Source organism: Triturus cristatus, chromosome 5_2, assembly GCF_964204655.1.
Source record: "Triturus cristatus chromosome 5_2, aTriCri1.1, whole genome shotgun sequence".
NCBI classification, from domain to species: domain Eukaryota; kingdom Metazoa; phylum Chordata; class Amphibia; order Caudata; family Salamandridae; genus Triturus; species Triturus cristatus.
Genome location: NC_140588.1, coordinates 889,990,872 through 890,012,509, shown reverse-complemented (window position 1 = coordinate 890,012,509; position 21,638 = coordinate 889,990,872). Strand labels below are relative to the sequence as shown.

Here is a 21,638-nt window from a genome sequence, read left to right as displayed (position 1 = left end):
CGCCTCTCTTTTGAGTGACTGCATGCATTGCAGCTTCCCTGCGTGACACTTGCAGTTTACTTAAGGTACTCGTATTCTTTGAGCAGCCGGTGGTGAATTGATAATTCTGGCCGAGCCCCTACCATTATAACGTAGTTCGGTAGAGGCCAGATTGCATGGTACAATTTACGGAAGCTGTTGCAAGTGGGTTCTGCAAATTTACTACGTCAGAAATTTTTGCTTTTTGATCACCCAGTTTTTGAACCTTTACTGTGGGTGAGTCTCAGTACCCGAATTTCACTCAGTAGTTTCATGGTAAATTGGACTGCACGTGCTTACTGCCAGTGTGCCTTTTAAGATATGGCAGCTGCAACACAGCTAGAGTAAAGAGGCACTTGACTGGTTACATGTGAACACGTGCACATGTGTGAGGTCTGCTCATCCGAGACTACAGTCTTGTGCATCCTGGTAGTTGCACACAGGTAATTTGCCTGTGGCACTTTTAAACTGCAAATTTGACCTGCCGAGTTGACTCTTTTTACAGACCTAAACCTTCCTTTTAAATATTAATAAGTCACCCATATGTAGGCCTTATTGCCCATAAAGCGAGGGTGTTACCAGGCTGACTGCTGCCATAGGGAATCATTGGGCTATCTTATTACATTTATTAAATGTTAAATTTGAGTTGGTAGCAGCTAGAGAAATACAACTCCAACTCATTTAGAATGTAATTTCTAAACCTCTTTAGTCGTAAAGTTGGATTTTGTAAATTATTATTTTGGAAATGCCACTTTTATCAAGTTTAGACAAACAAGGAATGCAACACTGACAAATCCTTTCCAATTCTGCTTTATTAGTGACTGTTTTACTCAATAACGGTCGCCTTTTTTCTTTCTTTCACGCAGTGTGTGTTCCTTGTTTGTCTAAACTTGTTTATGGGCTAAGCTTCACTAGCTCTATGAGCCTAACCTCTTGCTTTGTTTAACCTTTATAAAGTTAGCTTTTCCCTACCTTAAGTTTCTGGGGCCTTTCTGTGATGGCTCTCACACTGGGAAATGTGTATTGGAGGCAGGAGCCTTGCATCGCACTGATTACACTTCGAAGGAACCAGCCTCCAGCACACAAGAAGAAATCTGACACCAGATTGCCTTTGTTTCAGTAGAAGGCTGCAGCCAAACTCAGAGGAACGGGAGGAACTGGCCAGAACAAGTTTTAGCACTAGTCATAAAAGTCAACATGAAGGAGAGAAAGACCTTACTCCTGGACGGCCACTGCGGCAACACCATGGACAGCTGGATGCAAAGCCCCCTGTGAACTAAGAACTTTGTTTGCAGCTGACCACCTCTGGGGCTATATTGATCTCTTCAGGGCCAGTGATGCTGGCCCCTAACATCCCTTGGTGACCAGTTTGGGTTACACCTGGACCTCTGTGACCCACCAGGAGAAGAGAAAGACCAGGAGTCTGACAACGTTGAAAAAGTAGTGCAGGGAGCCAGGGCAACCAGCTTTCTGCAGAATGCACCCTTTTTGAGGCCAGGTGGCTAGGGCTCGCCAACATGAGCTAAATGAGCTTAAGATCAAGAAAATAGGCCCCTTGAAATGCCCCTCATATGAGATGACATTTCTACTGAGACCTTGTAATAATCGTATTTTAACTGCAAAACAGACTTTTTTTTTAAACAAAATTGTTTTCTCTGCAGTCAAGAGCTGTTACATATTAGTTCACACATTGTTTACATCGTACACACATCATTAAGCTGATACCTCTACAATGATATAATTGAACATTCAGCCCAAAAGTCCAAGAGCAAATGTGTATAGTCTTCAGTACTAGCAGCACTCTGCCCGCAGGAGCTTCCTGCAAACTGAGAAAACAAACTATCTATTCCCCCCAACACCTCAATTCCTTCACCTCCTCCACCCCCAAATGACAACAAAACAACATACCACCAAGAATTTCAAAATGTCAGTAAATTGTATTCACGGCAACAGTAGTAAACAGTATTGCCAATCATCAGTTAGGAACATGGTCATGCTTGGTCCTATTCTTGCCCTTGCTCTAAATGTATAGAGCTTTTGAGGTGACTCCGTGTCCGAATTTTTCAGGCATTCAACCAACACATCCCAAGCCCTAGCGTTGTCAATTACATTAAGTCCCTTCCGGGCCTCCTCGAATAATACAGCGCCTTCGTCTGATGCCCATTGAATCAAAACTTTCCTCCACCTATTTATCTGAGGACTTTTCCATGCTTTCCATTTCAGGGTAATCTCCCTCTTGGCGAGGACCAGGGCTAAATCTGTTAATTTTGTCATTTTCAGTTTATTGGGATTGGGAAAGTCACCCAACAAGCACGCAATAGGGAATCTGCACCTCTGTGACTTATAATATACAATCCATGCGCTCCTCACACATCCCTTAACCCAGGGCAACTCCAAACCATGTGTAGCATCCCCCCCCCTTTAACTGACATCTTGGTCATGACACCTCATAATATTACCAGGAAGTGAGATATGCTCTGTGGAGAAAGTATAAGTTTCTGAGCTTAAATCTAGCATTGCTGGAGATCTTGTGAGTGTGTGCCATCGTAGACACCCACTGTTCTTCTGGTTATGGAGTCGCTAGTTCCTCCTCCCATTTTAAACATAGGCCTTGTAAGGGCAACATAATACCTGTTCTGAGTGCATGATACATGTGGGTGGCCACCCGTATGCTGCATGCAGTCGTGCAGACCACCTGGCTACCATGGTAAAGCAGTGGTTCCGCCTCCCCACCACCCCCTTCATCATGTATTGTCAACATTACTGCACGATGCAAGCTATAGTGGATGACGGGAAAAGGACAGGGAATTTGTTATTGTTTTGTTTGTGTTTGAATTTGAAAGGTCACTCATTTCACTTTTTGTCACCACAGTCACCCACTGAATTGTCTTTGTATGGTTTGTTTTCTTTTCTCTGACAGCCCATATTTATTTACTGTACAAAATTGTGTGAAATCTTTTTCTAAAAAAAGCTTAAAGAAAGTAATAAATGCATACTTATGATAATTTATAGCAGGTGTGGTATATTCAGAATTGTGTATAATTCGAAATTCTTTGTGAAGAAATGCTTTGGCTCTAATAAGCACTCCGAGGTGCTTACCTAACGGAACCACTTGTAGCTTTTTAATTCAAATGTCAGGTTCTGAGGGAAACGGGGTGAGCCCATTGATATTAATCCCAAGATACTTCAAGGAGGTACCCTCCCATGTACGGCCATGGGGGTTCCTTGGCAGGTGTCCCCCATCAGTAAGGGAAAAGAGAAATGATTTCTGCAAATTTATCCAGAGTCCTGAACAGTCACCATAGCACTCTAGTAATGCTATTGCTCCAGATCATCCCTCTCCCGCAAGAAACTGCAGCATATCATCAGAGTATAACGCTATGGTATGCATCAGATCTCCTCTACGCAATCCCCATATGCCAATCCCTGGCGAGCTCTGCTAATCAGCGACTCTACTGCAATGGCAAAAGCAGGGCAGCCCTGCCTCGTCCCCCCTGCCCACTATATAGGATTGAAAGATCGTCTTGCTTGTGCGGACCAACACCGGGACCCACGCCTTCGGTTTCATCACTACATCTAATTAGTCCCATCACAAGCTGTCAAAAGCTTTTTCACGTTGATAGACACTACCACTGTACCATCATCCTTAAGATCAACAGTGTCCATAAGGTAGAGGAGTGTACGATTGTTTATAGCTGTATTCCTCCCCAGGATGAAGCCAGTCTGATCAGAATGAATAAGCCTGGTCATGTAGGGGAGGAGTGCTATGCCAGTATCCCTCTCTGTATTTTATAGTCCATGTTTAACATGGATAGGTGACGATATGCCCGAACATCCTGGGAGGGCCGCCCATGCTTGAGCAGAGGGACAACAAGTGCCTCCCCTGAGGTGGTTGGCAAATGCCCCACCTCCCGTGCTGCAGCATACAGCTTAACCAGTCTGGGGGCAGGTTCCTCAATATAGGTGGGGTAAAATTATTTTGGGGAGCCGTCAGAGCCATGTATTTTACCTCGCCATACCCTTGACAGCAACTCGTATCTTCTACAACATAATAGGTCCACCCAGATCTTCAGCATCTCCCGCGTCAAGACGTGGAAGTTCTGCAGTCTCCAGAAAACCAATAACAGATACGCAAGATGGTCAAAGGAGGAGGAGGGGGGGGGGATAAAGTACGGAGTAATAGTCTGCAAAACTCAGATTAATCTCAGTCTGGCTGAACAGCTGTTTACCTTGTGCCGATTCAATCTCTAATATTAAGGAGCTTCTTCTACTGGTGGGGTTGGCAAGCCACGCCAACAGGGTACCAGCCTTGTCTCGGTCTGTGTGGGCCCCAATCATGTATTCCTTGTGGTCAAAGCATCTTATCTTTTCCTCTTGCACCACTAATTGTTCTTTTACATCCAGCAATTGTGGCTAAACGGAAGAGTTTCTAGTAACCGGGTTTAACTGTCTCCAGGAATCCACAATACCCCACCGTATTTGCCACTCACGGAACGTGCGGGCCTTTGGAGCCATAGGGGGATCTCCCAGGGGAGGATGGGATCTATATATCAAAGGGTCCGACCCACTGTTATAATCTCCTTCCATTATTATAGGGTGTGTCAGGTGGGTGGCCATTGAGTGAGAGCGCTCCCCGTTGATCCGACTTGTGGGCATACATTTTCTCTATAGTGACTTCCCATCCTGCAAGCCTCCCAGACACCAGGATGTAGTACCCATTCGGGTCAGTGATTTCCCTGTTTTTTGGAACAGGACCCCAGGACAAATCCAAATTAGGACTCCCCTCGTAAAGGCTGAGAATGTTGTTAAAGATTTGCCCTCGCCACCTCTTGTGTGGTGATTTTCGCTCTAGGAACGTGATATTGGTTCCCTGTAAGATTGCAATGTGGACCCCACAACTCTTGAGGTAAGTATATACTTTATACCTTTTTGGCATGTTATTCAATCCCCTGACATTCCAACTGAGCAAGTTCTAGTCTAAGGGTGTTGCCGTAATGAGCCATACTAGAATATCCAGATGCCGCCCTCCAACCTCCCTGGCACATGTGTGGTGTCGGCGCACATGACCTGGTGACAATATCAAGGGCAGAGGCGGTGAAGGATACCCAACACACTAACAAAATAACAAGTACTCCCTAACCCCAGGACAAGAAGTGGAGTCACCCCCATCCAAACCATCAAACAACCTACTACCATTTGGCCACAGACCACATGCACAGTTAAGAGCTATGGGGAGGGGCTAGCGTGAGTAATTCCCAGCCTTTCTGCATGCCACCCAGGCTAGTGATCAATAAGAAATTACAAGGTACACAATTAGCTTACTCTGTAATCGCAAAGGAAGCCCTTGATTTATGGTGGTGTGTGCAACTCTTCAGAAATTATATTTGGGTAACTGCTTTTATCCTTAAAACTGATCATAAACCTTTAATTGACCTGATGAGCACGAAATATGGTAGACGTTCTACACCGTGCATGGCCAAGTGCCAGTTTACACTGCAGGAGTACCTTGTATGAGACTCGTAGGAGAGTTCCCACGAAATGGGTCTGTTGGTTCAATGTTTGGGTGACTGCCTGTTGGCTCTTTCCCCGGTAGGAAAGTTGGACATTTTGTATTCCATGGTTATGCAGGGCACAAGACATTATTTCCATAGGCACAGGTCCATCTGCCAGCCCCACTTTTTCATAACCCTGTGAAGAACCTCAACGTACTCACTTGAAACATTCGAGGAATGTGGACAGCGTGTAAGTGCCATTTAGTTCAACAGTACTTGCGCAAATGTGAGACACACGTCGCACGAGTGCAGGAGACACGCGTAGCGGGCAGGAAGGATGTCTGTTTACAAAAGAAATGGTGAGGGCAATGCTATAGCACCACATATTCTGGATTTGCTAGGGGGCGCTAATATGGATCCGTCCAGCAGTCCCCTTTCGGTCCCTGGCAGTGGAAATTAACTCTAAGAGATGCTATGTTGTTGTGGAGGAACAACTGGATGGCCATCCGATATTACTGGGGAGTATTTATGTGGCAAATGTAGTGCAGCAGGCCTTTTTAGCCTGCCATACCGTCTCCTTGCGAAGTGGGATCATATTCCATGGCTAATTGGGGAGACTTCAATAGCGTACTGGACCCTGGGCAGGATTGACCTCCCCTGTGGTGTTGTGTCGACCTCAATGGGACTGGCGCAGTAGATGGCGCACTGTTCCCTCCTAGATTCCTGGCACTCACTACCACAGGACTTGTCAGGCTAGTCCAGAACCTCTGTCCACCGGCAATACATGCACAAGTAACGGCTGGAGAATAATTAGGTTGTATTTTTTCATACCATACTGCACTCACATTGGGAAGCTCCTCGCCCTCCTGTCCCCACCTTGTGACTGCAGCCGGCTGTGCTAGAAGACCATGTCTTTCTAGACAGGATGAGTGAAATGCTGTTCTACTACTTTTCAGAAAACTGCGGCACAGCGATGTCCAGACTGACGGAGTGGGAGGCACTAAAAGTAGTCTTGTGGGGACAATGCATCAGCACTCACTATGATCAGGGTGTGGACAGACCTACATGGGGATTTGGCATCCTTGAAGACGCCCCTTAGTGCCGTTGAGATAGAGGTTCGGGAGGCCCAGATGGGACATCGATCCCTCACAGCTGCCAGGGATTGGCATGTCCAAATCGGTGTCTCATTTGCAATGGCTTGACTTTAGGGCCTATCAGGCCAAGACGTATGCAGAGGGGAATAAGGCTGGCCGGCTCCTTGCCTGGCTTCTGCGCAAAGCGAATCCTTCAGTGCCAATCACGGCAATATGGCAATCTCCCACTGAACAAGGTTAACACTCGGATGGACATACACAACGCATTTACAATATACCACAGTTTTATATGTACCACCCCCTGTCGCCCGTGAAGCGCACGTACGCGCATTCTTTGAGGCCCTTGAGATACCTACTATTGATGGAGTAGCCCAGGAGGAATTGCTGCAGCCCATAAGGGAACAAGAACTGCTAGTGGCAATGCAGGTGTTAGACCATCCAGGCTAGAAGTTTTGCAGGTGGCTATCGGCCACGTTTTACAAGGCCTATGAGGGTATACTGGTTCCCAAATTATTAGAAATGTATCATGCGCCCTTAGAGCAGGGGCAGTTGCCACAGACACTTAGCGAGTTCCTTATGTCGCTACTAAAACCTGACAGGGATCCGCTCGAGGTAACGGCATATCGCCCTCTTTCAATGCTAGCCACGGACTGTAAGGTATTCAGCAAAATAATTGCTGGCTGCCTGATGGAGTATATGCCAACACTGGTGCACACGGACAAGAATGGTTATATCCCTGGTCGCTCAACCACTCTCAACATGCGCAAGCTACCCAGAGTACTGGACCAGGCTCCTCCCCGCTGGCCCTTTTCTACCTGTCTAGTGATAGATCTAGAACATGCATTTGACACAATAGATTGGGAATACATGTTTGCAGTACTCTTGCGGTTGGGGCTTCTGATGAGGCTGCTCTGCCTCATTCGCCTATTAAACAAGGCTCCTACAGCCAGGGTTAAGACGGGACAACTTATTTCGGCCCCCTTTGGGATCATTCGAGGTACACGCCTGCTGTCTCCACTTTTATTTGCACTGGCAGTGGAACTGTTAGCCCAGAGTCTGAGGCGGGCTGGGGAGGAGTGGGGCATCTATCTTGGGAATGAACTACATGCAGGTGATGTCCTTCTCTACAATACTGGACATCAGATAGGGGGTTGGGAGCATCCAACTAGTGCTTGAGCAATTTAAGAACGTCTCTGGTTGGGTGTAAATTGGGCGAAGACCTGCCTCTTCCCAGTGTACCTGAACTGCCCGCCACAGCACTGCCCGCCACAGCACCTCATGGTGAAACCTCGGTGTCTGCATCTACCATGACACCCATGATCTAATAGACGTCATCCTCATGAGGGCAGTTGCCTCCTTGAGACTGGAGATGTCCTTGTGGAGCACGTTACCTTTCACGGTGCAGGAGCGAGTTTCACTCTCTAAAGATGGTGATGATCCTTCGGCTTTTATACTACTTCTAAAGTCTGCTAGTCAGTATACCAAGCGCCACATTCCGTACACTACACAGAATGTTGGGATCCTTTATTTGGAAGAAGGGGTGCAGATGAGTTGCACTGAGGAAGCTCCAACTGCCTGTTGCTCTAGAAGGATTAGGAGCCTCCAACTTCGAGCAGTATTACCTGGCGGCACAGTTACAGTGACCATCACATTGGCTGACAGGTCTGGCCAAACTATGCTCATACTCGCTAGCTCGAGCCGCTCAAATGATACATGAGCTACAAGTACTGTTTGTTAAACTCCCTCTGCGCTCCAATAAGCTTTTGGCCGTAGCATATGCCAGCTATATACCAGAGGCCTTCGTTTGACTTCGACATGGGTGCTATACACACTGGAAATTTGGGTAAGATCCATACGGCCTTTTAGGGACCTCCTTGGGAGTGAGGGGGTGGTTCCAAGATGGTGCTCTTTGAACACTCATGCAAACACTGCGGTACCCCCCTAGATCAGTTCCTAGCACATCACACACTGCTAGCCGAATTACAGCGACAATGGCAACCATGGACATGAAACCTGAGACGCATCTGTTGCATGCAATTCATGTGATGGGCGCTGGCTGGCATCCTATCACGTGGTTCACACATGCGATGGCTTTCACCTTGCAGGACTTGATACAGCCCACAAGACTGCACTGGGAGCGGTACATTGGCCAAGAGCTTACGTCTAAAGACTGGAATAGGGCACTTATCTATCCCCGTATACTTTCCCGCAATGTGAAGTTCCAATACATTCAACACAACATTTTGCACAGAGCCTATCTTACCCCCGAGCGACTGCAATAAATGTATGGGAGCGAGCTTGCGTGCCAGGTGCGGTTTTAGAAATGCAGGCATGGCACACATGTTCTGGAATAGCTTTTATTGGGGGCATTCTTGGATGTCCCGACAGTGGTCACGGGCAGAGTGGATCTCCGCACCATGGAGGTGGGTTTCATAAGGATATACCGACATAGGAAACGGAGAGGCGCAACAACTCGTTTCATAGCCTTAGCCATAATTATAACTAATCGTGCTATTGCCATGAAATGAAAGAATGCCTGCCTCCCAAGCATGTCATACTGGTTTGCGGCAACGTTAAATTGGTGTAGACCAGAGTCCGCAGTGCTGCTCAGGGAGGATGCCAGGGGCCTACGTAAAGTTTCCATTGCACTGGAGTGGGGCACCCTTGTGTGTGAGTTACAGACCCTCTCTGAGCACACCGGGGATGAGGGGTCTGGAATCGAAGTGTGATTGTGCCCCCTCCCACTCTCGATGCCGTAACCAGAGTATTTTCCCACCCACCCCCGTCTTATTCCCCCTCTGAGAATGGTCTGGAGTGGTGCTGGCATGCTGTGTACAAGCCTGCTGCAGATAGTAATAGCACTGCCATACTAGATATCCGCCATTGAGATATATATATATATATATATATATATATATATATATATATATATATATATATATATATATATATATATATATATATATATATATATATATATATATATATATATATATATACCCTCGCATTCAGGCGACTCCGATCTCGACATTTAGCACTGTTAGTGCCCTGCTAGTTCAAATTGTTATCTATATTACTTGTTGCAGATGCATTAAACAAAGAACCAATGTCTCCAGTTGATACTTACATTACTGTATGTGATACGCTGGCCCATTGGGACACTACTTTAATTACTTGAACTATTGCACGGTTCTGCATTTGTACTCATGCAAAAAAGCCATTTTTTTAAATGATGGAGAGAAAAACAGAAAAGTCTGTAAAGAGAATATTAAGAAGGAATATGAAGAGACCTTCCTACCTGAAATATATTACTGTACACCCAATATTGGGCCCTGTCCATGTATGGCGAAACATAATTTAGGTATTCATTTTTTTACATTTATTTTTTGCTTCAGCCTTTAAAAGGGGGATATATGTTGTATATTTAATGCTCTTGTATATTGATTATTGTAGACTTGTTTGCCTGTTAAGAGAGCTAGTAGTGTCACTTGTTTCTTGACTGTCTTATTGTAAAGTACATTTCCACACCTCCTCTTTACATTGGGCTGTGGGTCCAGAAGATGGGCCTTGCGCTATAAATCTGCATGTTAACTTGGATTACCTTTCCTTTAGATGAGTAGTTCGTGTAAAATATTCTAAGGGATCATTGAAGCTCAACAAACCCTCAGTGTAGATGTCTGCATTATTCCCAGAGCCAGCAGTTCAAACTCCTACAGATAAAAGCAGCATTGGTTTTCATCTACGACGATCCGGACCCACAAGAGCGACTGTTGTGGCTAATCCTGGGGGCAAGAAAGACCACCTTCATGCCTGAGCTTGATTAGATGACAGCCAAGACCTCTGAATATTGGAAAATGTTGTTTCTGCTTAAATAGAGTTCATCACCTTACTATCCAGAGTACGCGCACCTGTTCTTGGGATGGATACATATTCCGCTTGTCTTACACATACCAAATAAAATCCACCTTACATGATTATTCAGAACCAGATCCACTTACTTCTCCGTCCCTGACTACAGCGGCCCCAGCATCAAGACGTATGAGCAAAATAGCGTCATGACGCAGCAGCCATTTTGTTTTTACCATTTCATGATGGCGGATGCCCATTCTTGGAATGTCAAAGCTTATTTTTAGGTCTCGCCTGAGCCAGTGCATGCGCTGCACTGCGAGACATTTAGTGTGTGGGCTTTTAAAAGTCCCACCACAGCTTTTTGGCTGGCCTCGAGCGTGCGGTTACGCGCACAATGACGAGCAGATGCGCCATCTGGCTTTCCTTTCTTGTCATGGTGCGCGCACGCACACAACTCCCGGGCTTGTTAACCAATGTATGTTTTGTAAATTGGCGAGGGCTTCGCAGCTCCTCGGCTCCCCAACAGTAAAGCTTTACTGAAACCACGAAAAACACAAGCACTTACCGCGCCAAAGCAGGGCTGACAGCCCATGTCAGACCGATTGGCTTTGCTAATGCTTGTTTGACGCATTTTTATCTGATATCAGAAAACATCTTATAGTCAAACTTTTTCATCGCTGCTACCTCAATTTCATCGCTGCTACCTCAAATTCGCAAGCCATTGCTATTGTAAAAAGGGGATTTTTAAAACGTACGTGTTCAAGGCGCTATCCAACTCGTAGCACATTGCTGTTTAGTTGTGCTCCAGCGTGTGCCAACTGCCGGTGCAGCTGCGCGTGGGAGCTACACTCACGCGTGCACAGCGTGACTTACCTCACTAGAGATTCACTCCCGCGTGTTCCCTCCACACACCATCCGTCCTGGAACTGGTGCCGACGGCGTCTCTTCTTCAAATGTTACTGTGTGTTCAGCAGACTCCACCCGTAAGTATGTATTCACGGCAAGACACGATTTGCCTGTTAGTTTTGAGTCTGGCTTGATAGCGCAGCCTGTTATTTACTTATTGTTAACAATTATGTGTTCCTTTGTCTTTCGGTCGGACCTTTCTTCCTGTTCCCTCTCCCTGTCGCTCCAGTCTTCTCTTCCATGTCTCTCTGACCCCCGTAATTATTTGCATATATTTACCCTTTCGAGTCTATTTCTTTATTTTTCCGTCTCTGGACCACTTTGGCTTTGTGTGAATTTTATTTTACGTCCACGGGGCAGCGAGTGCCTTGAAGAGGGGGAGACGCAGAGTGAAGCACAGGGAATGCTGCTGGGAGACAATCAATCAGTCATTTGTAAAGCGCACTACATACCCGCGAGGGTCTCAAGGCGCTGGGGGGGAGGGGGGGTACTGATCGAACAGCCAGGTCTTGAGTCTTCTCCTGAAGGTCAGCAGGTCTTGGGTCTGTCGTAGGCTCAGTGGGAGGGTGTTCCATGTTTTGGCGGCGAGGTGGAAGAAGGATCTCCCGCCGGTGGTAGTTCTTCCGATGTGTGGGACGGTGGCTAATGAGAGGTCAGCGGAGCGTAGCTGGCGGTTGGGGATGTAGGACAGTCGTCTGTTGAGGTAGGCAGGGCTGGTCTTGTGGAGTGCTTTGTGTGCGTGGATGAGGAGCTTGAAGGATATCCTCTTGTTGAACGGGAGCCAGTGCAGGTTTCTCAGGTGGGGGGTGATGTGGCCGTGGTGTGGTACGTCGAGGATCAGTCGTGCCGAGGCGTTTTGGATGCGTTGTATTTGTTTGAGCTTTGTCGGGGCTCCCGCGAGAGGGCGTTTCCGTAGTCGAGTCTGCTGCTGATGAAGGCCTGGGTGTCTGTCTTTCTTGTATCTGTCGGGATCCATCTGTAGATCTTGCGGAGGGTGTGGAAGCAGGTGGAGGAGATGGCGTTGACTTGCTTGGTCATTGAGAGCGTTGAGTCGAGGATGATTCCCAGGTTGCGTGCGTGGTCTGTGGGTGTCGGGGCTGCCCTCAGTGCCGTCGGCCACCAGCAGTCGTCCCAGGCTGAAGGGTTGGAGCCGAGGATGAGGACCTCCGTCTTGTCCGAGTTCAGCTTCAGGCGGCTGATCTTCATCCAGTTGGCGACGGCCTTCATTCCTTCATGGAGGTTGGCTTTGGCGGTGATGGGGTCCTTGGTGAGGGAGAGGATCAGTTGAGTGTCGTCGGCGTAGGAGATTATGTTGAGGTCGTGCTGTCGGGCGACGTGTGCAAGCGGGGTCATGTAGATGTTGAACAGTGTTGGGCAGAGGGAGGATCCCTGGGGTACGCCACAGATGATCTCGGAGGCTTCAAATCGGAATGGGGGGAGGCAGATGCTCTGGGTTCTGCCTGAGAGGAAGGATGTGGTCCTTTCCAGGGCCTTGTCTCGGATCCCTGCGGCGTGCGCGTAGTGTGCGGTGGCAGACGGTGTCGAAGGCAGCGGAGAGGTTTAGGAGGATGAGTGCTGCGGTCTCACCGTTGTCCAGCAGGGTCCTGATGTCATCGGTGGCGGCGATGAGGGCGGTCTCGGTGCTGTGGTTGCTGCGGAACCCTGACTGGGAAGGGTCCAGGATTCTGTTTTCTTCGAGGTATCTGGTTAGCTGTCTGACTATTTTCTCGATGACCTTAGCCGGGAACGGGAGCAGAGAGATGGGCCGGAAGTTCTTGAGGTCTCTTGGTTCTGCCTTGGGTTTTTTGAGTAGGACGTTGATCTCTGCGTGTTTCCAGCTCTCTGAGACAACGGTTTCATCCCAGTTCTTCTGCGTTAATGTTTTGTGCATTTAGCTGTGTTAGTGTACCTAGAAAATGTACAAGAATTTCACCATCGCATTTGCGTTCCCCCGCTTCTCACTGACAAAGCAAAATTGGTCTCTACAGATTTTCCAGAAAAAGCGCAGGATCACAGGCGCGTGCGTCTCGCTGCTCTGAAACTACTTGTGCATTCCTGGACGTGTGCGTCACGGTGGCAAGAAGTAACAGGTATGTGCACGTCCGTTCCAGCGTTTGGAAGACTAAACACTCCCGGAGGAACATTAACAAGCAATGGAGAATTCCAGCGAAAGTTACTATTCCATTCTGGTGAATGCAGTTCAAGATAGTTTCAGTATCTCAAAATCATGGCTTTAAGTGGGCCGGGTCTTGCCGGTGCTCAGCACCGGCAATTCTAACAAGCATTGGCAAAGCCAATAGGTCTCGCCTTTGGGACCTTATAAGTATTTAGTGATGCAGCAAAATATCGTTGGTGCAACAACATCAACTGTTGCATGGCTAAACACTTATAAGGTCCGAAAGGCGAGACCTATTGGCTATGCCAATGCTTGTTTTTAAAGAAAGGCGTGATCGACCAGCTAATTGGAGTCGATGTGCCATCTACAAAAGAAAAAGACAAAAGCGACTGGCGGGTGGGGTAAATGCCAGCAAGCGCAAGGGAGCAACTAAGGAGCTGTGTAGGGAGTATTTAAATTTGAATATTTTTTTTTTTAATCAAAGTTGAACGTGGTGGGGGTGGGGAAAGCAACAAATGGAATGGGGAGCAACAAGTAGAGCATGGCAGTAATAAATGGGGATGCGAGGAGAGAAGGAGCAAGATAACCCTTCGCCCCTTGGAGTACTGAAAGGAAAAGTAGTTACCGGATGGGAAGCCGTGGAAGGATACAAGACATCCAATCAAAAAGACGGTAAAGAAGCGATGCTGCAGGGACAGGCAAACACAAGATGAAGAAGGAACGGGGTTGAATAAGATGTAAGCAAATGAGATTGACAAGAAGCCAACAAATAGTAAGCAATGGGCTGACCAATGCCCACTGTTGGTCACAAAAGGTATCTGACAACTGATTGCTTAAAGCTGTCTGTAGGCAAGATCTAAAAAATTAAGTTAGTGAGCTTCGACGGGGTGAAAATGCTGTCTTGGGAAAGATTCGTTTCAGCGCCTCATCATAGATCTGACAAAACCGAAATAAGGAATTGGGATCTTGGCCTCTGGGGAAAAGTCAAGAGGCAGAACCATCCTGTGACTTTTGTTCAGTATTAAGCATTAAGGTTTGGTATTTAAGCAACGCCCATATGTACTCTGAAAACGAGTTTAGTATATTTCCACGAGAAGGTATTCTCTCTACTGTGTGCTTTCCAACTCTCTATTTGAAGAGTAAGTAGAGGCTGTTTTCTCTTTCCTGCTTGAAGGAGCCAGGCACTTGTCATCGTCTGATGGATGGTCCGTTCACAAGCCCTGTAAATTGAAAAGCTAACTCTGCAAAGTGCCAATGTCAGACAAATTCTACAATGTAAGAAACCCAAACCATTTTGCGTAACTGGTTGAGATCGTGTTCTATTACGGCCCGACACGAGGGTGAAATTAAATGTAAAGTCTCAGTAAATAGCATATGCTGAGGAAAAATGAGTGTCTGGAAATGTCTGTTTAAAACTGTTGTTGCTTTAAAAACTCCTTAATGAACAGTACGATTGATGAATAATACAAAACAAAGATTAACACACGTGAGAGGTAGTCGAGGCCAGCACACAGAAAATAATTAGAAATAAAAATTGTGTGAAGGGAAAGAGGCACCAATTGTGAAATTGAAAATTTTTTTTTACCTCAAAAGCATACACAGAGGGGTGGAAATGGGAACTGTTAACTTCGTACCAAATCGGGAATTTACGAACAGAGAGTTGGGACAGCTACAAGCCTTACGCATTTGGTGGGCCACAAAGAAGCTGGTAGCTTCTTAATCCTTTTTCAGATTTTTTTTTAAACCCCTGCCAACCTTCTAGCCCTTGGGCGTGGGGTGTGAGAGAAAATGACATCTCACCTTTGATCAGGGCAGCGGCATTGTTCTACTTAATTAACACCAGCTGCCTATGGAGCAGTGGGAGGTATAAATATAGCCAGAGTATTAAAATACTATACGACCACTATCGGTAAATTGGCATGGGGGGGTGAGTCTATCGATTTTGAAAGTGGAGGGGCAAAAATGGTTGTACCCTATTGTAATATGCGAGCGAGCGAGCCCGAACTGCTTAAAGCCCTACACACACAGAAGTGTGTGTGTGTTTCTTTTGTATATGGAGGGAGGCATGGTAGAAACGAAACGAAAGGCTGCGTATGGTTTGAGGTGACCAGGGTTTGCTAGTCTTTTGGACGCTACACTGCTTTGTTTGGCAAATGCTTCCTTGCGAGGGTTTTTGGGAGTAAGACCTTAGAAAAGAAGAGGGACCTAAAATGCTACATGTTCCACTAATAGGTTTTCCTGCAATAATCCATAACTTTGAAAGATAAAAATAAATGATCGGTATTATGGGCTCCAGTTGAAAATTTGTATCGCCTGAATCAATAAATTGCCAATAACTCAAGGCACACCACTGTATCGCATCATAGCTCACTGCAGCCCATCCCATCAGAGCTCAAGGCAACTTATAACATCACAAGACACATCACACCACCACAAGCAGCTCGTCACAGTATCAGGATGTATTAAGTCATTATAGTTCTTGAAATTTTGGCCACAGATTCCCTCATTGTGATTATGTACAAAATCACCAGCAATGCAAAGTTGCCCATCGCTAAGACAACGTACACAATCACTAAGGTACAAAGTGAAAAATATTTAAATCGGCAAAGAGGTACTGAAATGGAGGAGTAAAGCTGGAGGCCAGTTAGGTTAGTGAGTGAAGAGTAGGCAGGAAATTGGTAGACTGGCTTGACAGTGCAGGGAAAAGGCAGTCCCAATGGGCCAAGCAACCCATATCAACAGACCCACTGCATGCCTCTGGGCCAGGGGCCTTGGGGGCACACAGGGCATCCCCAAGGTTCATATTTGTGCACTTAGGTAAAGAAAATCTATACTTCGCTCTTGATCATGTCTCATTGCACACAAATCTAAAAATCTGGTTGCTTTTGCAAGTCTGTTTTTAACTATACCTGCTCTTCTATCCTCACTATACCCTTCCCTGCTGGTACTTTCTTCTATTTTGGTATGGTGAAATTCTCAAAGTAAAACATTTGATATGTCAAGCCATCCACACAGCACTTTGGAGGATCCTTACATTGCTACAATTGCTGCCAGGAGTTGTGATGATCCTGGTGGTGGATATGTCCTAGTTAACTTTAGTGCCCCCCTCAAAATATCTGCGCTGCCTTCGTCTTCTGCTCAAAGCACTCGAGTTACCAAGCTGTTGTAGTTAAATCTGTTCTCATGCTGCTTTGTCAAAGAACAAACGGACTCCAAGGCACAAGCATATACCTAAGAAGCTCTTTTTCTCATCCTACCATCAGTAAAAGTGCTTTGACGTGTACTTCTGGCAGCTCATAGTGCTACACAATGTTAACAAAAATAAGATCCATTCGATTTCCCACACCTAACTTCTGTGGTTATAGTTACCGAAAGTACCTGCCTTTTTTTTGCTTCTAAGACTGCAAGGAATGCCAAATAATGGTAGGGTAGGAATAGAATTTCAGCATCCCACGTTGCAGAAAACACTAGAAAATATTTCTCCTCTCCGTTTTCACCTTTCGGGCAGTGACATTCATCTCAGACGAGCATTTAAATGAATGGTCATTCTCACAAGTACAGCGATTACCACCCATAATCCCTTGGACGACCATTAGCATAGGCGAGACACAGGAAGAGGCATATTGCGTGGTGCAACGAAGGGGGTGTGGCACAATTCCTTCAAGGGGGCTGCATTCAGCACGGGGTGAATGAATATCGTTGTTTAGGTCAAGGGCAACAAGTTTTAATGTGCATTTTGTCCTTGGGACAAGCAGGCCCAACCCCCAGCAGCACAAACCCTTCGGCTGCCAGTTTGCAGTACCCCATTAAGGATCAGGGAAGGGCACTGCCTGCAGTTAAGATAATATTTGTGTGCATATGTTAATGCTGTTCAAACTTGTGTTTATGGTTCATTAATTGAAAGCCTTTATTATTAGGGTGAGCGCTCTCAGTAAATGTAAGTTCTGACTGCACTACTGACAGTGGTTCCAGTATAAAAATGTGTACAAATGGTTTCAAAGTTTAGCAATATGAGGCTATGCATAATGCTCCCAGATGCTCTCTGATTAGATGCAAATATTTGAAGAAGCTTGAAAGCAAGATTAAGGATTCTTTGCTTTCAATATAAAATGTTACTAAAAAATGAAAGTAGGAAACATTTTGTTTTGCTAAACTACTGTAAAATTTCAGGTACCATTTCTTTGCAGCATCATTTAGTAAAATGTGTTGATGCATGCTAGTATTTCCCCAAAATATTCATATTAGAAAATCAGTGTAACCAGTTTCAATAGGATTTTGGGAAACAAAAATAAACAAACATTGGCAAAGCCAATAGGTCTGAAATGGTGGTCAGCTTTTTAGTTTTGGCAATGCGTGACTTGTTTTGACATTGTTTTTGGAAAACCTTATTGATGTGAGAGCTGGCGGACTCTCACCATTATAACAAACATTGGCTAAAGCAAAAATTGTTTTTGGTCTCAAAAAAGCACACACTGCCACATTAGTTACTAGCACTGAACAAAACTAATTTGTGTGCCGATATGCTCTTTGTGAAAGAGCAGAATGCTGTCACTCATTGTGAAGCCAGCCGATACAGAGAAAGAGAGAGAGAGAATTTTAATAAACAAAAAAGGTCATGGTTAACGCCAGACGAAATTAGGGGCCCAATTATTGAAGAAAGTCTCAAAAGTGCACCCTTGGTATATGTCCTTCAGGGGCGGCTGGTGAGGTTTGTGAGTGGGAGGGGCGGGCATGCAGGAAAATAGGAGACATGGATCTCATGCAGGGAAGTGAAGGGATGCAAAGTAGCAAGAACCGAGCTAGTGCCCTTGCTTGTATGCCTGTCTCATCCAGCCTTGCGTCTCTCTTTTTCCGTATGTCTCACTGTCCCTGCCGCTTTCTCTTTGTACCTGTTGCTGTTGAGTACCTCTCTGCTGTACCTTGCACCGGTCCCAACCTCTCATTACCCCGTACCTGTGGCTGTTTACCTCTCTTTTCCTGCTGAAAATCTGAGCAATATACACACTATGCACGGATTGTTCTCGTCCCGAATTTGAATTCAGCACTGAAAATGAAGTAGCCAGAGATATATTACACAGCGCCAAGAGGCCGTGCATGTGCACCAATGCCCTTCACACATACTGCCAGACTTTTAACGCTATCAGAATTGTGTGACTTATCTGCAGAAATCTCGCAGCTGCTGTGCCCTCGAGAACTTTATAATATGTAGTAGGAAGCCCTAGTTAAAAGCAAGTTCAGAATTCTTTCAGACCATGTCTAACTCAACAGAGGTAGCAATGTGATTTTTTTTAAAGGGGGAGGCTTGTAGCTTAAAAGCTTACCTCGCGTTACAGCCATCGCGCAGTTTATGTTTAGGAGACACAAACTGTACACCACACCACATTTACAGGGTTTTACTTCTATATTCGTATGCATGCAAATAAGTCCCCATCCATCATATATATCACGATCTTCATAACATGATTTTATCTCAAACACAACTAACAGGAATACAGCACACCTGATGCCTGCATGCCAATTATGCCGGAATCGGAGCTGTGCAGCCAACTCTTCCACAGCCCACGCCCCCAGCTTCCATTATCCAACCAGGAGACCTAAAAGTACCGTGAAGGCAATGGGTGCTCCAATTGTTGCCACCCACTACTCTCTCACTCACCCACTAGCCCTGCCCCTTACCTTTCATTTAAATAGTGCGCTAATATCGCCTGGGCGACAGTATATGCGCCCTATTGAAAACCAACCATTTTCTCCTTTTTCTGGCCACTCCCTTCATGCGGACATCACTCTTCTAGATTTTGCATCGAGGGCGAGCAATAGTCCTCTCCCCGGCCAGCACATGTGCAGGAGGTCTCTGACGTGACCTCATCCCTTCCTAAAAAAAAAAAATGGAATTTGTATTCACACGAAGCAGTGAGCACTTCATTTGAATCAAATGAAGTGCTCACTGCATCGTGTTGAATACAAATTCAATTTTTTTTTCTAGGAAGGGAGCTGCTACATTCTGTACACATTCTCTTATCTCCTCCCCGTCGGATCCTAGTCCTGAAGCTAGTGGGGCAAAGCTCCTTTCGCCCCTTAACACCAGCTGCCACTGATGTCCTTGTATTAAGGGCAGCAATATGGCTTTCGTGAATTCACACTAATTTACAGCAGTAGGGCAAGAGATAGTACTCCTAGAAAATATTTGTGAACTGCGTTTTAGCATGAGCAAATATGGATATGGAGATTTGCTCATGCGAAAACCTGAGTGTTTGCAAGTTTATTTTCCCTCCAACCATTTTTTTCCCAACTCTGGAAGAAAGATTACTCTGCCATTGTCAGGAGTAAATTTCCAACATTTCTCAGTATTGGAAAAGATTAGGGAAGAGTTGTTGAAAACCCTTAAAACATGCAAGTTAGTAGGTTTGCACAGACTCAGAAGGACATTCCAACCCTGGAACTATTGTTTACCACTACCTTCAGTCCCAGTATGTCGATCTGCGGAAACGTAGCAACATAAAGGGATTGCTAGTATTCAAACACTACTATGGTATGAGCCCTGGCATAATCAGAGAGACTATATAAGAGCTCTTATATAATGAGTTTGCTGCCATAATTTGTCGCCGCACAACATGGCACCAAAGGGACAAGTAGATTTATGAAGCAACCTGCCCCCTGGACAAGTAGATATTTTAATAAATTCCACACCCCTGGGTGAGATATGGTAGTCTCAGGGGCCCCTCACTCATTCTCCAGGGGGGAGCATCATTTTGCGTTACGTCACTGGACGCAGGACCTACCTGCAGCAGCCTTCCTCTAACCTGACTGCAGAGAAAAGTGTGTAAAGCACTGGCATCCATGTCCACATGCTGTCTTGTTTCCTTCCCATATCCCTACTATCTTTTATCCCTCTCACTCCCCCCCCCCCCCCCCCAATTTTAACTACACACCGACATGTGGGAGGGTACGTCAAATTTGGTCTCACCGGGGGCGCTATTTGCCCAAATGCCCCATCTGATCACAGTACTCTCTGCATATGGATTTTCTAGTAAAAATCACGAATCTCCGACCCCTTCCAAGTTGGTGCAATAAAATAAGGACCAGAAACGACCATTCAGTTTGAAGTTGTAAAGAAAACGGGTTTAAAGCTAACATGTGAGGAAATGGCACCTTCATTTTCAGTGGAAATTAAAACTCACAAGGGAATTTTGCCGTTCGCAGAAATCGTACATGAGAGTATAAATGGAGAAAAAACAGTAGACACGGGGCAGCCGCAGGAGACGTTTTAAAACCCGTCTCGCCGGCCCCTGCACACCAAGGAAAGACTGGATAAGCTCCCTTAAAGCAGGGAAGCTTCTTAAAGAAACCAAGCAGTGCGGCCTCGTGGCAGATACTGATGAGATTCTCAGAAGGGTCGAGGAACAGCGACAAAGAATAAACAATTTAAGAATGTAACGCACATTAACAAAACCAATCTGTCCGCTGTGTGTAGCGTTCAGCATTGGTCTCTTGATCAATACAATGTACTGTGTAAAAATAAATAACTCACCAATGGAACGTTCTCGTGCCAGGCTCCTCCGCATGACTGGACGGTAGACAGCATGGCTGACCGGAAAATGCTGCATTCGGACTCCACCCCTGGACCCCAGCCCACCAATCATTTTAATAATGAACAACTATTGCTGGGTCTCACGGAAGAAGCAGAGGCCACTGACACGCCCCCACTCCTACATTGTTTAAGCTGACTGCCCTGCCCGCAGCCATTGAAATGAATGCAAGTCTTCCGAATCCTCCCCGGGCTACGTGAATAACGCCCAAACTAAAACACTATTCTGGCAGTGATTTACAGACCGCGCCCACCAGTGTGAAGTCACTATCCTGCTTTCTGGCTCCAGGTCGAAGAAATCTTCGCCCTTGGTGCCAAGATATACATAGAGCCAAGTGCCATCCTCCTCCACCAAACCCCACCCCTTCCATCAAAAACCCCGATTTACATGTCTATTCACTGAGCAGCCAGCACAATTTATTGCTAGCTGCTCGGTGTTCCATCTGGCATTTTTTACTCTCAATAGCTTTAACTCGTGTAACTGCGAGACCTATTGCATTGCAAATGCTTGTTTTGCTCACCATGCCGTTCCAGTTTGAACCTAGCCATATGCAAATCAGTCTTGACCCTGTGCCTCA

General features: G+C 46.0%; 1 protein-coding gene across 3 annotated transcripts in view; it reads left to right on the top strand.

Moving 5' to 3' along the window:
- Window positions 1-21,638, top strand: part of RADX (RPA1 related single stranded DNA binding protein, X-linked) — a 529,236-nt gene that overhangs the window by 192,243 nt on the left and 315,355 nt on the right. The gene's annotated exons all lie outside the window — the stretch shown is intronic.